The following is a 10,000-nucleotide window of genomic DNA, read 5'->3' on the forward strand; positions in this document are numbered from 1 at the left end:
CAGGTGCTTTAAGCTTTTGGGTTTTCTTTCCTACTTATATAATGTACTGGCGATTAGATGGGCTGGTCTTTAAATAACCCTCTCTTTGCAGCAGTCTTCGCTTACGGCCATACCAACCTGGCTATGCCAGATCTCGTCTGCTCTCCGAAGCTAAGCAGGTTTGGGCCTAGTTAGTACTTGGATGGGAGACCGCCTGGGAATACCAGGTGCTGTAAGCTTTTTGGAAACTTTTCACTTAGTATATAATAATTTTGCCAAAAAATAGAGTCAATGCCCGATCTCTGAATATTAGCAGGTTTGGGCCTGTTAGTACATGGATGGGAGACTGCCTGGGAATACCAGGTGCTTTAAACATTTTGGAAAATTTCACAATTTATATAATAATCTTGCAAAAAAAAAAAAAAAAAAAAGAGTCAATGCCCGATCTCTGAATCTTACCAGGCTTAGGTCTGGTTAGTACTTGGATGAGAGACTGCCTAGGAATACCAGGTGCTTTAAGCTTTTGGGTTTTCTTTCCTACTTATATAATGTACTGACGATTAGATGGGCTGGTCTTTAAATAGCCCTCTCTTTGCAGCAGTCTTCGCTTACGGCCATACCAACCTGGCTATGCCCGATCTCGTCTGCTCTCGGAAGCTAAGCAGGTTTGGGCCTGGTTAGTACTTGGATGGGAGACCGCCTGGGAATACCAGGTGCTGTAAGCTTTTTGGAAACTTTTCACTTAGTATATAATAATTTTGACAAAAAATAGAGTCAATGCCCGATCTCTGAATATTAGCAGGTTTGGGCCTGGTAAGTACATGGATGGGAGACTGCCTGGGAATACCAGGTGCTTTAAACTTTTTGGAAAATTTCACGATTTATATAATAATCTTGCCAAAAAAAAAAAAAAAAGTCAATGCCCGATCTCTGAATATTAGCAGGTTTGGGCCTGTTAGTACATGGATGGGAGACTGCCTGGGAATACCAGGTGCTTTAAACTTTTTGGAAAATTTCACGATTTATATAATAATCTTGCAAAAAAAAAAAAAAAAAAAGAGTCAATGCCCGATCTCTGAATCTTACCAGGCTTAGGTCTGGTTAGTACTTGGATGAGAGACTGCCTAGGAATACCAGGTGCTTTAAGCTTTTGGGTTTTCTTTCCTACTTATATAATGTACTGGCGATTAGATGGGCTGGTCTTTAAATAACCCTCTCTTTGCAGCAGTCTTCGCTTACGGCCATACCAACCTGGCTATGCCCGATCTCGTCTGCTCTCCGAAGCTAAGCAGGTTTGGGCCTAGTTAGTACTTGGATGGGAGACCGCCTGGGAATACCAGGTGCTGTAAGCTTTTTGGAAACTTTTCACTTAGTATATAATAATTTTGCCAAAAAATAGAGTCAATGCCCGATCTCTGAATATTAGCAGGTTTGGGCCTGTTAGTACATGGATGGGAGACTGCCTGGGAATACCAGGTGCTTTAAACTCTTTGGAAAATTTCACGATTTATTTAATAATCTTGCAAAAAAAAAAAAAAAGAGTCAATGCCCGATCTCTGAATCTTAGCAGGTTTAGGTATGGTTAGTAGTTGGATGAGAGACTGCCTAGGTATACCAGGTGCTTTAAGCTTTTGGGTTTTCTTTCCTACTTATATAATGTACTGACGATTAGATGGGCTGGTCTTTAAATAGCCCTCTCTTTGCAGCAGTCTTCGCTTATGGCCATACCAACCTGGTTATGCCCGATCTCGTCTGCTCTCGGAAGCTAAGCAGGTTTGGGCCTGGTTAGTACTTGGATGGGAGACCGCCTGGGAATACCAGGTGCTGTAAGCTTTTTGGAAACTTTTCACTTAGTATATAATAATTTTGCCAAAAAATAGAGTCAATGTTCGATCTCTGAATATTAGCAGGTTTGGGCCTGGTTAGTACATGGATGGGAGACTGCCTGGGAATACCAGGTGCTTTAAACTTTTTGGAAAATTTCACGATTTATATAATAATCTTGCAAAAAAAAAAAAAGAGTCAATGCCCGATCTCTGAATCTTACCAGGCTTAGGTCTGGTTAGTACTTGGATGAGAGACTGCCTAGGAATACCAGGTGCTTTAAGCTTTTGGGTTTTCTTTCCTACTTATATAATGTACTGGCGATTAGATGGGCTGGTCTTTAAATAACCCTCTCTTTGCAGCAGTCTTCGCTTACGGCCATACCAACCTGGCTATGCCAGATCTCGTCTGCTCTCCGAAGCTAAGCAGGTTTGGGCCTAGTTAGTACTTGGATGGGAGACCGCCTGGGAATACCAGGTGCTGTAAGCTTTTTGGAAACTTTTCACTTAGTATATAATAATTTTGCCAAAAAATAGAGTCAATGCCCGATCTCTGAATATTAGCAGGTTTGGGCCTGTTAGTACATGGATGGGAGACTGCCTGGGAATACCAGGTGCTTTAAACATTTTGGAAAATTTCACAATTTATATAATAATCTTGCAAAAAAAAAAAAAAAAAAAAAGAGTCAATGCCCGATCTCTGAATCTTACCAGGCTTAGGTCTGGTTAGTACTTGGATGAGAGACTGCCTAGGAATACCAGGTGCTTTAAGCTTTTGGGTTTTCTTTCCTACTTATATAATGTACTGACGATTAGATGGGCTGGTCTTTAAATAGCCCTCTCTTTGCAGCAGTCTTCGCTTACGGCCATACCAACCTGGCTATGCCCGATCTCGTCTGCTCTCGGAAGCTAAGCAGGTTTGGGCCTGGTTAGTACTTGGATGGGAGACCGCCTGGGAATACCAGGTGCTGTAAGCTTTTTGGAAACTTTTCACTTAGTATATAATAATTTTGACAAAAAATAGAGTCAATGCCCGATCTCTGAATATTAGCAGGTTTGGGCCTGTTAGTACATGGATGGGAGACTGCCTGGGAATACCAGGTGCTTTAAACTCTTTGGAAAATTTCACGATTTATATAATAATCTTGCCAAAAAAAAAAAAAAAAGTCAATGCCCGATCTCTGAATATTAGCAGGTTTGGGCCTGGTTAGTACATGGATGGGAGACTGCCTGGGAATACCAGGTGCTTTAAACTTTTTGGAAAATTTCACGATTTATATAATAATCTTGCAGAAAAAAAAAAAAAAGTCAATGCCCGATCCCTGAATATTAGCAGGTTTGGGCCTGGTTAGTACATGGATGGGAGACTGCCTGGGAATACCAGGTGCTTTAAACTTTTTGGAAAGTTTCACAATTTATATAATAATCTTGCAAAAAAAAAAGAGTCAATGCCCGATCTCTGAATCTTAGCAGGTTTAGGTCTGGTTAGTTCTTGGATGAGAGACTGCCTAGGAATACCAGGTGCTTTAAGCTTTTGGGTTTTCTTTCCTACTTATATAATGTACTGACGATTAGATGGGCTGGTCTTTAAATAGCCCTATCTTTGAAGCAGTCTTCGCTTACGGCCATACCAACCTGGTTATGCCCGATCTCGTCTGCTCTCGGAAGCTAAGCAGGTTTGGGCCTGGTTAGTACTTGGATGGGAGACCGCCTGGGAATACCAGGTGCTGTAAGCTTTTTGGAAACTTTTCACTTAGTATATAATAATTTTGCCAAAAAATAGAGTCAATGCCCGATCTCTGAATATTAGCAGGTTTGGGCCTGGTTAGTACATGGATGGGAGACTGCCTGGGAATACCAGGTACTTTAAACTTTTTGGAAAATTTCACGATTTATATAATAATCTTGCAAAAAAAAAAAAAAAAAAAAAGAGTCAATGCCCGATCTCTGAATCTTACCAGGCTTAGGTCTGGTTAGTACTTGGATGAGAGACTGCCTAGGAATACCAGGTGCTTTAAGCTTTTGGGTTTTCTTTCCTACTTATATAATGTACTGACGATTAGATGGGCTGGTCTTTAAATAGCCCTCTCTTTGCAGCAGTCTTCGCTTACGGCCATACCAACCTGGCTATGCCCGATCTCGTCTGCTCTCGGAAGCTAAGCAGGTTTGGGCCTGGTTAGTACTTGGATGGGAGACCGCCTGGGAATACCAGGTGCTGTAAGCTTTTTGGAAACTTTTCACTTAGTATATAATAATTTTGACAAAAAATAGAGTCAATGCCCGATCTCTGAATATTAGCAGGTTTGGGCCTGGTAAGTACATGGATGGGAGACTGCCTGGGAATACCAGGTGCTTTAAACTTTTTGGAAAATTTCACGATTTATATAATAATCTTGCCAAAAAAAAAAAAAAAAAAGTCAATGCCCGATCTCTGAATATTAGCAGGTTTGGGCCTGGTTAGTACATGGATGGGAGACTGCCTGGGAATACCAGGTGCTTTAAACTTTTTGGAAAATTTCACGATTTATATAATAATCTTGCAAAAAAAAAAAAAAAGAGTCAATGCCCGATCTCTGAATCTTAGCAGGTTTAGGTCTGGTTAGTACTTGGATGAGAGACTGCCTAAGAATACCAGGTGCTTTAAGCTTTTGGGTTTTCTTTCCTACTTATATAATATACTGGCGATTAGATGGGCTGGTCTTTAAATAGCCCTCTCTTTGCAGCATTTTTCGCTTACAGCCATACCAACCTGGCTATGCCCGGTCTCGTCTGCTCTCCGAAGCTAAGCAGGTTTGGGCCTAGTTAGTACTTGGATGGGAGACCGCCTGAGAATACCAGGTGCTGTAAGCTTTTTGGAAACTTTTCACTTAGTATATAATAATTTTGCCAAAAATAGAGTCAATGCCTGGTCTCTAAATATTAGCAGGTTTGGGCCTGGTTAGTACATGGATCGGATACTGCCTGGGAATACCAGGTGCTTTAAACTTTTTTGGAAAATTTCACGATTTATATAATAATCTTGCAGAAAAAAAAAAAAAAAAAGTCAATGCCCGATCTCTGAATATTAGCAGGTTTGGGCCTGGTTAGTACATGGATGGGAGACTGCCTGGGAATACCAGGTGCTTTAAACTTTTTGGAAAGTTTCACGATTTATATAATAATCTTGCAAAAAAAAAAAAAAAGAGTCAATGCCCGATCTCTGAATCTTACCAGGCTTAGGTCTGGTTAGTACTTGGATGAGAGACTGCCTAGGAATACCAGGTGCTTTAAGCTTTTGGGTTTTCTTTCCTACTTATATAATGTACTGGCGATTAGATGGGCTGGTCTTTAAATAACCCTCTCTTTGCAGCAGTCTTCGCTTACGGCCATACCAACCTGGCTATGCCCGATCTCGTCTGCTCTCCGAAGCTAAGCAGGTTTGGGCCTAGTTAGTACTTGGATGGGAGACCGCCTGGGAATACCAGGTGCTGTAAGCTTTTTGGAAACTTTTCACTTAGTATATAATAATTTTGCCAAAAAATAGAGTCAATGCCCGATCTCTGAATATTAGCAGGTTTGGGCCTGTTAGTACATGGATGGGAGACTGCCTGGGAATACCAGGTGCTTTAAACTCTTTGGAAATTTCACGATTTATTTAATAATCTTGCAAAAAAAAAAAAAAAAGAGTCAATGCCCGATCTCTGAATCTTAGCAGGTTTAGGTATGGTTAGTAGTTGGATGAGAGACTGCCTAGGTATACCAGGTGCTTTAAGCTTTTGGGTTTTCTTTCCTACTTATATAATGTACTGACGATTAGATGGGCTGGTCTTTAAATAGCCCTCTCTTTGCAGCAGTCTTCGCTTATGGCCATACCAACCTGGTTATGCCCGATCTCGTCTGCTCTCGGAAGCTAAGCAGGTTTGGGCCTGGTTAGTACTTGGATGGGAGACCGCCTGGGAATACCAGGTGCTGTAAGCTTTTTGGAAACTTTTCACTTAGTATATAATAATTTTGCCAAAAAATAGAGTCAATGTTCGATCTCTGAATATTAGCAGGTTTGGGCCTGGTTAGTACATGGATGGGAGACTGCCTGGGAATACCAGGTGCTTTAAACTTTTTGGAAAATTTCACGATTTATATAATAATCTTGCAAAAAAAAAAAAAAAAAAAAGAGTCAATGCCCGATCTCTGAATCTTACCAGGCTTAGGTCTGGTTAGTACTTGGATGAGAGACTGCCTAGGAATACCAGGTGCTTTAAGCTTTTGGGTTTTCTTTCCTACTTATATAATGTACTGGCGATTAGATGGGCTGGTCTTTAAATAACCCTCTCTTTGCAGCAGTCTTCGCTTACGGCCATACCAACCTGGCTATGCCAGATCTCGTCTGCTCTCCGAAGCTAAGCAGGTTTGGGCCTAGTTAGTACTTGGATGGGAGACCGCCTGGGAATACCAGGTGCTGTAAGCTTTTTGGAAACTTTTCACTTAGTATATAATAATTTTGCCAAAAAATAGAGTCAATGCCCGATCTCTGAATATTAGCAGGTTTGGGCCTGTTAGTACATGGATGGGAGACTGCCTGGGAATACCAGGTGCTTTAAACATTTTGGAAAATTTCACAATTTATATAATAATCTTGCAAAAAAAAAAAAAAAAAAAAGAGTCAATGCCCGATCTCTGAATCTTACCAGGCTTAGGTCTGGTTAGTACTTGGATGAGAGACTGCCTAGGAATACCAGGTGCTTTAAGCTTTTGGGTTTTCTTTCCTACTTATATAATGTACTGACGATTAGATGGGCTGGTCTTTAAATAGCCCTCTCTTTGCAGCAGTCTTCGCTTACGGCCATACCAACCTGGCTATGCCCGATCTCGTCTGCTCTCGGAAGCTAAGCAGGTTTGGGCCTGGTTAGTACTTGGATGGGAGACCGCCTGGGAATACCAGGTGCTGTAAGCTTTTTGGAAACTTTTCACTTAGTATATAATAATTTTGACAAAAAATAGAGTCAATGCCCGATCTCTGAATATTAGCAGGTTTGGGCCTGGTAAGTACATGGATGGGAGACTGCCTGGGAATACCAGGTGCTTTAAACTTTTTGGAAAATTTCACGATTTATATAATAATCTTGCCAAAAAAAAAAAAAAAAGTCAATGCCCGATCTCTGAATATTAGCAGGTTTGGGCCTGTTAGTACATGGATGGGAGACTGCCTGGGAATACCAGGTGCTTTAAACTTTTTGGAAAATTTCACGATTTATATAATAATCTTGCAAAAAAAAAAAAAAAAAAGAGTCAATGCCCGATCTCTGAATCTTACCAGGCTTAGGTCTGGTTAGTACTTGGATGAGAGACTGCCTAGGAATACCAGGTGCTTTAAGCTTTTGGGTTTTCTTTCCTACTTATATAATGTACTGGCGATTAGATGGGCTGGTCTTTAAATAACCCTCTCTTTGCAGCAGTCTTCGCTTACGGCCATACCAACCTGGCTATGCCCGATCTCGTCTGCTCTCCGAAGCTAAGCAGGTTTGGGCCTAGTTAGTACTTGGATGGGAGACCGCCTGGGAATACCAGGTGCTGTAAGCTTTTTGGAAACTTTTCACTTAGTATATAATAATTTTGCCAAAAAATAGAGTCAATGCCCGATCTCTGAATATTAGCAGGTTTGGGCCTGTTAGTACATGGATGGGAGACTGCCTGGGAATACCAGGTGCTTTAAACTCTTTGGAAAATTTCACGATTTATTTAATAATCTTGCAAAAAAAAAAAAAAGAGTCAATGCCCGATCTCTGAATCTTAGCAGGTTTAGGTATGGTTAGTAGTTGGATGAGAGACTGCCTAGGTATACCAGGTGCTTTAAGCTTTTGGGTTTTCTTTCCTACTTATATAATGTACTGACGATTAGATGGGCTGGTCTTTAAATAGCCCTCTCTTTGCAGCAGTCTTCGCTTATGGCCATACCAACCTGGTTATGCCCGATCTCGTCTGCTCTCGGAAGCTAAGCTGGTTTGGGCCTGGTTAGTACTTGGATGGGAGACCGCCTGGGAATACCAGGTGCTGTAAGCTTTTTGGAAACTTTTCACTTAGTATATAATAATTTTGCCAAAAAATAGAGTCAATGTTCGATCTCTGAATATTAGCAGGTTTGGGCTTGGTTAGTACATGGATGGGAGACTGCCTGGGAATACCAGGTGCTTTAAACTTTTTGGAAAATTTCACGATTTATATAATAATCTTGCAAAAAAAAAAAAAGAGTCAATGCCCGATCTCTGAATCTTACCAGGCTTAGGTCTGGTTAGTACTTGGATGAGAGACTGCCTAGGAATACCAGGTGCTTTAAGCTTTTGGGTTTTCTTTCCTACTTATATAATGTACTGACAATTAGATGGGCTGATCTTTAAATAGCCCTCTCTTTGCAGCAGTCTTCGCTTACGGCCATACCAACCTGGCTATGCCCGATCTCGTCTGCTCTCGGAAGCTAAGCAGGTTTGGGCCTGGTTAGTACTTGGATGGGAGACCGCCTGGGAATACCAGGTGCTGTAAGCTTTTTGGAAACTTTTCACTTAGTATATAATAATTTTGCCAAAAAATAGAGTCAATGCCGATCTCTGAATATTAGCAGGTTTGGGACTGGTTACTACATGGATGGGAGACTGCCTGGGAAAACCAGGTGCTTTAAACTTTTTGGAAAATTTCACGATTTATATAATAATCTTGCAAAAAAAAAAAAAAAAAAAAAAAAAGTCAATGCCCGATCTCTGAATATTAGCAGGTTTGGGCCTGTTAGTACATGGATGGGAGACTGCCTGGGAATACCAGGTGCTTTAAACTCTTTGGAAAATTTCACGATTTATATAATAATCTTGCCAAAAAAAAAAAAAAAAGTCAATGCCCGATCTCTGAATATTAGCAGGTTTGGGCCTGGTTAGTACATGGATGGGAGACTGCCTGGGAATACCAGGTGCTTTAAACTTTTTGGAAAATTTCACGATTTATATAATAATCTTGCAGAAAAAAAAAAAAAGTCAATGCCCGATCCCTGAATATTAGCAGGTTTGGGCCTGGTTAGTACATGGATGGGAGACTGCCTGGGAATACCAGGTGCTTTAAACTTTTTGGAAAGTTTCACAATTTATATAATAATCTTGCAAAAAAAAAAGAGTCAATGCCCGATCTCTGAATCTTAGCAGGTTTAGGTCTGGTTAGTTCTTGGATGAGAGACTGCCTAGGAATACCAGGTGCTTTAAGCTTTTGGGTTTTCTTTCCTACTTATATAATGTACTGACGATTAGATGGGCTGGTCTTTAAATAGCCCTCTCTTTGCAGCAGTCTTCGCTTACGGCCATACCAACCTGGTTATGCCCGATCTCGTCTGCTCTCGGAAGCTAAGCAGGTTTGGGCCTGGTTAGTACTTGGATGGGAGACCGCCTGGGAATACCAGGTGCTGTAAGCTTTTTGGAAACTTTTCACTTAGTATAGAATAATTTTGCCAAAAAATAGAGTCAATGCCCGATCTCTGAATATTAGCAGGTTTGGGCCTGTTAGTACATGGATGGGAGACTGCCTGGGAATACCAGGTGCTTTAAACATTTTGGAAAATTTCACAATTTATATAATAATCTTGCAAAAAAAAAAAAAAAAAAAAAAAAAGAGTCAATGCCCGATCTCTGAATCTTACCAGGCTTAGGTCTGGTTAGTACTTGGATGAGAGACTGCCTAGGAATACCAGGTGCTTTAAGCTTTTGGGTTTTCTTTCCTACTTATATAATGTACTGGCGATTAGATGGGCTGGTCTTTAAATAACCCTCTCTTTGCAGCAGTCTTCGCTTACGGCCATACCAACCTGGCTATGCCCGATCTCGTCTGCTCTCCGAAGCTAAGCAGGTTTGGGCCTAGTTAGTACTTGGATGGGAGACCGCCTGGGAATACCAGGTGCTGTAAGCTTTTTGGAAACTTTTCACTTAGTATATAATAATTTTGCCAAAAAATAGAGTCAATGCCCGATCTCTGAATATTAGCAGGTTTGGGCCTGTTAGTACATGGATGGGAGACTGCCTGGGAATACCAGGTGCTTTAAACTCTTTGGAAAATTTCACGATTTATTTAATAATCTTGCAAAAAAAAAAAAAAGAGTCAATGCCCGATCTCTGAATCTTAGCAGGTTTAGGTATGGTTAGTAGTTGGATGAGAGACTGCCTAGGTATACCAGGTGCTTTAAGCTTTTGGGT

General features: G+C 40.9%; 17 non-coding genes and 1 pseudogene across 17 annotated transcripts; all 18 read left to right on the forward strand.

Annotated features, from left to right (window-relative positions):
- Positions 1 to 99: 99 nt before the first annotated feature.
- On the forward strand, positions 100 to 218 carry LOC113096765 (5S ribosomal RNA). The gene has a single exon (XR_003288621.1). It is a non-coding gene; the product is annotated as a 5S ribosomal RNA (ribosomal RNA).
- A 367-nt stretch (positions 219 to 585) lies between these two features.
- Positions 586 to 704, forward strand: LOC113096864 (5S ribosomal RNA). Its single transcript, XR_003288682.1, has one exon. It is a non-coding gene; the product is annotated as a 5S ribosomal RNA (ribosomal RNA).
- Positions 705 to 1,212: 508 nt separating this feature from the next.
- LOC113096788 (5S ribosomal RNA) lies at positions 1,213 to 1,331 on the forward strand. Its single transcript, XR_003288643.1, has one exon. It is a non-coding gene; the product is annotated as a 5S ribosomal RNA (ribosomal RNA).
- A 362-nt stretch (positions 1,332 to 1,693) lies between these two features.
- LOC113096724 (5S ribosomal RNA) lies at positions 1,694 to 1,812 on the forward strand. The gene has a single exon (XR_003288581.1). It is a non-coding gene; the product is annotated as a 5S ribosomal RNA (ribosomal RNA).
- A 361-nt stretch (positions 1,813 to 2,173) lies between these two features.
- LOC113096766 (5S ribosomal RNA) lies at positions 2,174 to 2,292 on the forward strand. Its single transcript, XR_003288622.1, has one exon. It is a non-coding gene; the product is annotated as a 5S ribosomal RNA (ribosomal RNA).
- A 368-nt stretch (positions 2,293 to 2,660) lies between these two features.
- LOC113096866 (5S ribosomal RNA) lies at positions 2,661 to 2,779 on the forward strand. Its single transcript, XR_003288684.1, has one exon. It is a non-coding gene; the product is annotated as a 5S ribosomal RNA (ribosomal RNA).
- Positions 2,780 to 3,419: 640 nt separating this feature from the next.
- Positions 3,420 to 3,538, forward strand: LOC113096821 (5S ribosomal RNA). Its single transcript, XR_003288659.1, has one exon. It is a non-coding gene; the product is annotated as a 5S ribosomal RNA (ribosomal RNA).
- A 369-nt stretch (positions 3,539 to 3,907) lies between these two features.
- LOC113096867 (5S ribosomal RNA) lies at positions 3,908 to 4,026 on the forward strand. Its single transcript, XR_003288685.1, has one exon. It is a non-coding gene; the product is annotated as a 5S ribosomal RNA (ribosomal RNA).
- A 507-nt stretch (positions 4,027 to 4,533) lies between these two features.
- On the forward strand, positions 4,534 to 4,652 carry LOC113096819 (uncharacterized; annotated as a pseudogene).
- A 507-nt stretch (positions 4,653 to 5,159) lies between these two features.
- On the forward strand, positions 5,160 to 5,278 carry LOC113096789 (5S ribosomal RNA). The gene has a single exon (XR_003288644.1). It is a non-coding gene; the product is annotated as a 5S ribosomal RNA (ribosomal RNA).
- A 362-nt stretch (positions 5,279 to 5,640) lies between these two features.
- Positions 5,641 to 5,759, forward strand: LOC113096725 (5S ribosomal RNA). The gene has a single exon (XR_003288582.1). It is a non-coding gene; the product is annotated as a 5S ribosomal RNA (ribosomal RNA).
- A 368-nt stretch (positions 5,760 to 6,127) lies between these two features.
- Positions 6,128 to 6,246, forward strand: LOC113096767 (5S ribosomal RNA). The gene has a single exon (XR_003288623.1). It is a non-coding gene; the product is annotated as a 5S ribosomal RNA (ribosomal RNA).
- A 367-nt stretch (positions 6,247 to 6,613) lies between these two features.
- On the forward strand, positions 6,614 to 6,732 carry LOC113096868 (5S ribosomal RNA). The gene has a single exon (XR_003288686.1). It is a non-coding gene; the product is annotated as a 5S ribosomal RNA (ribosomal RNA).
- A 507-nt stretch (positions 6,733 to 7,239) lies between these two features.
- On the forward strand, positions 7,240 to 7,358 carry LOC113096790 (5S ribosomal RNA). Its single transcript, XR_003288645.1, has one exon. It is a non-coding gene; the product is annotated as a 5S ribosomal RNA (ribosomal RNA).
- A 361-nt stretch (positions 7,359 to 7,719) lies between these two features.
- Positions 7,720 to 7,838, forward strand: LOC113096746 (5S ribosomal RNA). Its single transcript, XR_003288602.1, has one exon. It is a non-coding gene; the product is annotated as a 5S ribosomal RNA (ribosomal RNA).
- A 361-nt stretch (positions 7,839 to 8,199) lies between these two features.
- On the forward strand, positions 8,200 to 8,318 carry LOC113096869 (5S ribosomal RNA). Its single transcript, XR_003288687.1, has one exon. It is a non-coding gene; the product is annotated as a 5S ribosomal RNA (ribosomal RNA).
- A 788-nt stretch (positions 8,319 to 9,106) lies between these two features.
- LOC113096834 (5S ribosomal RNA) lies at positions 9,107 to 9,225 on the forward strand. Its single transcript, XR_003288661.1, has one exon. It is a non-coding gene; the product is annotated as a 5S ribosomal RNA (ribosomal RNA).
- Positions 9,226 to 9,597: 372 nt separating this feature from the next.
- LOC113096791 (5S ribosomal RNA) lies at positions 9,598 to 9,716 on the forward strand. Its single transcript, XR_003288646.1, has one exon. It is a non-coding gene; the product is annotated as a 5S ribosomal RNA (ribosomal RNA).
- Positions 9,717 to 10,000: the final 284 nt, after the last annotated feature.

This window comes from Carassius auratus, unplaced genomic scaffold (genome assembly GCF_003368295.1).
Source record: "Carassius auratus strain Wakin unplaced genomic scaffold, ASM336829v1 scaf_tig00216017, whole genome shotgun sequence".
NCBI classification, from domain to species: Eukaryota; Metazoa; Chordata; class Actinopteri; order Cypriniformes; family Cyprinidae; genus Carassius; species Carassius auratus.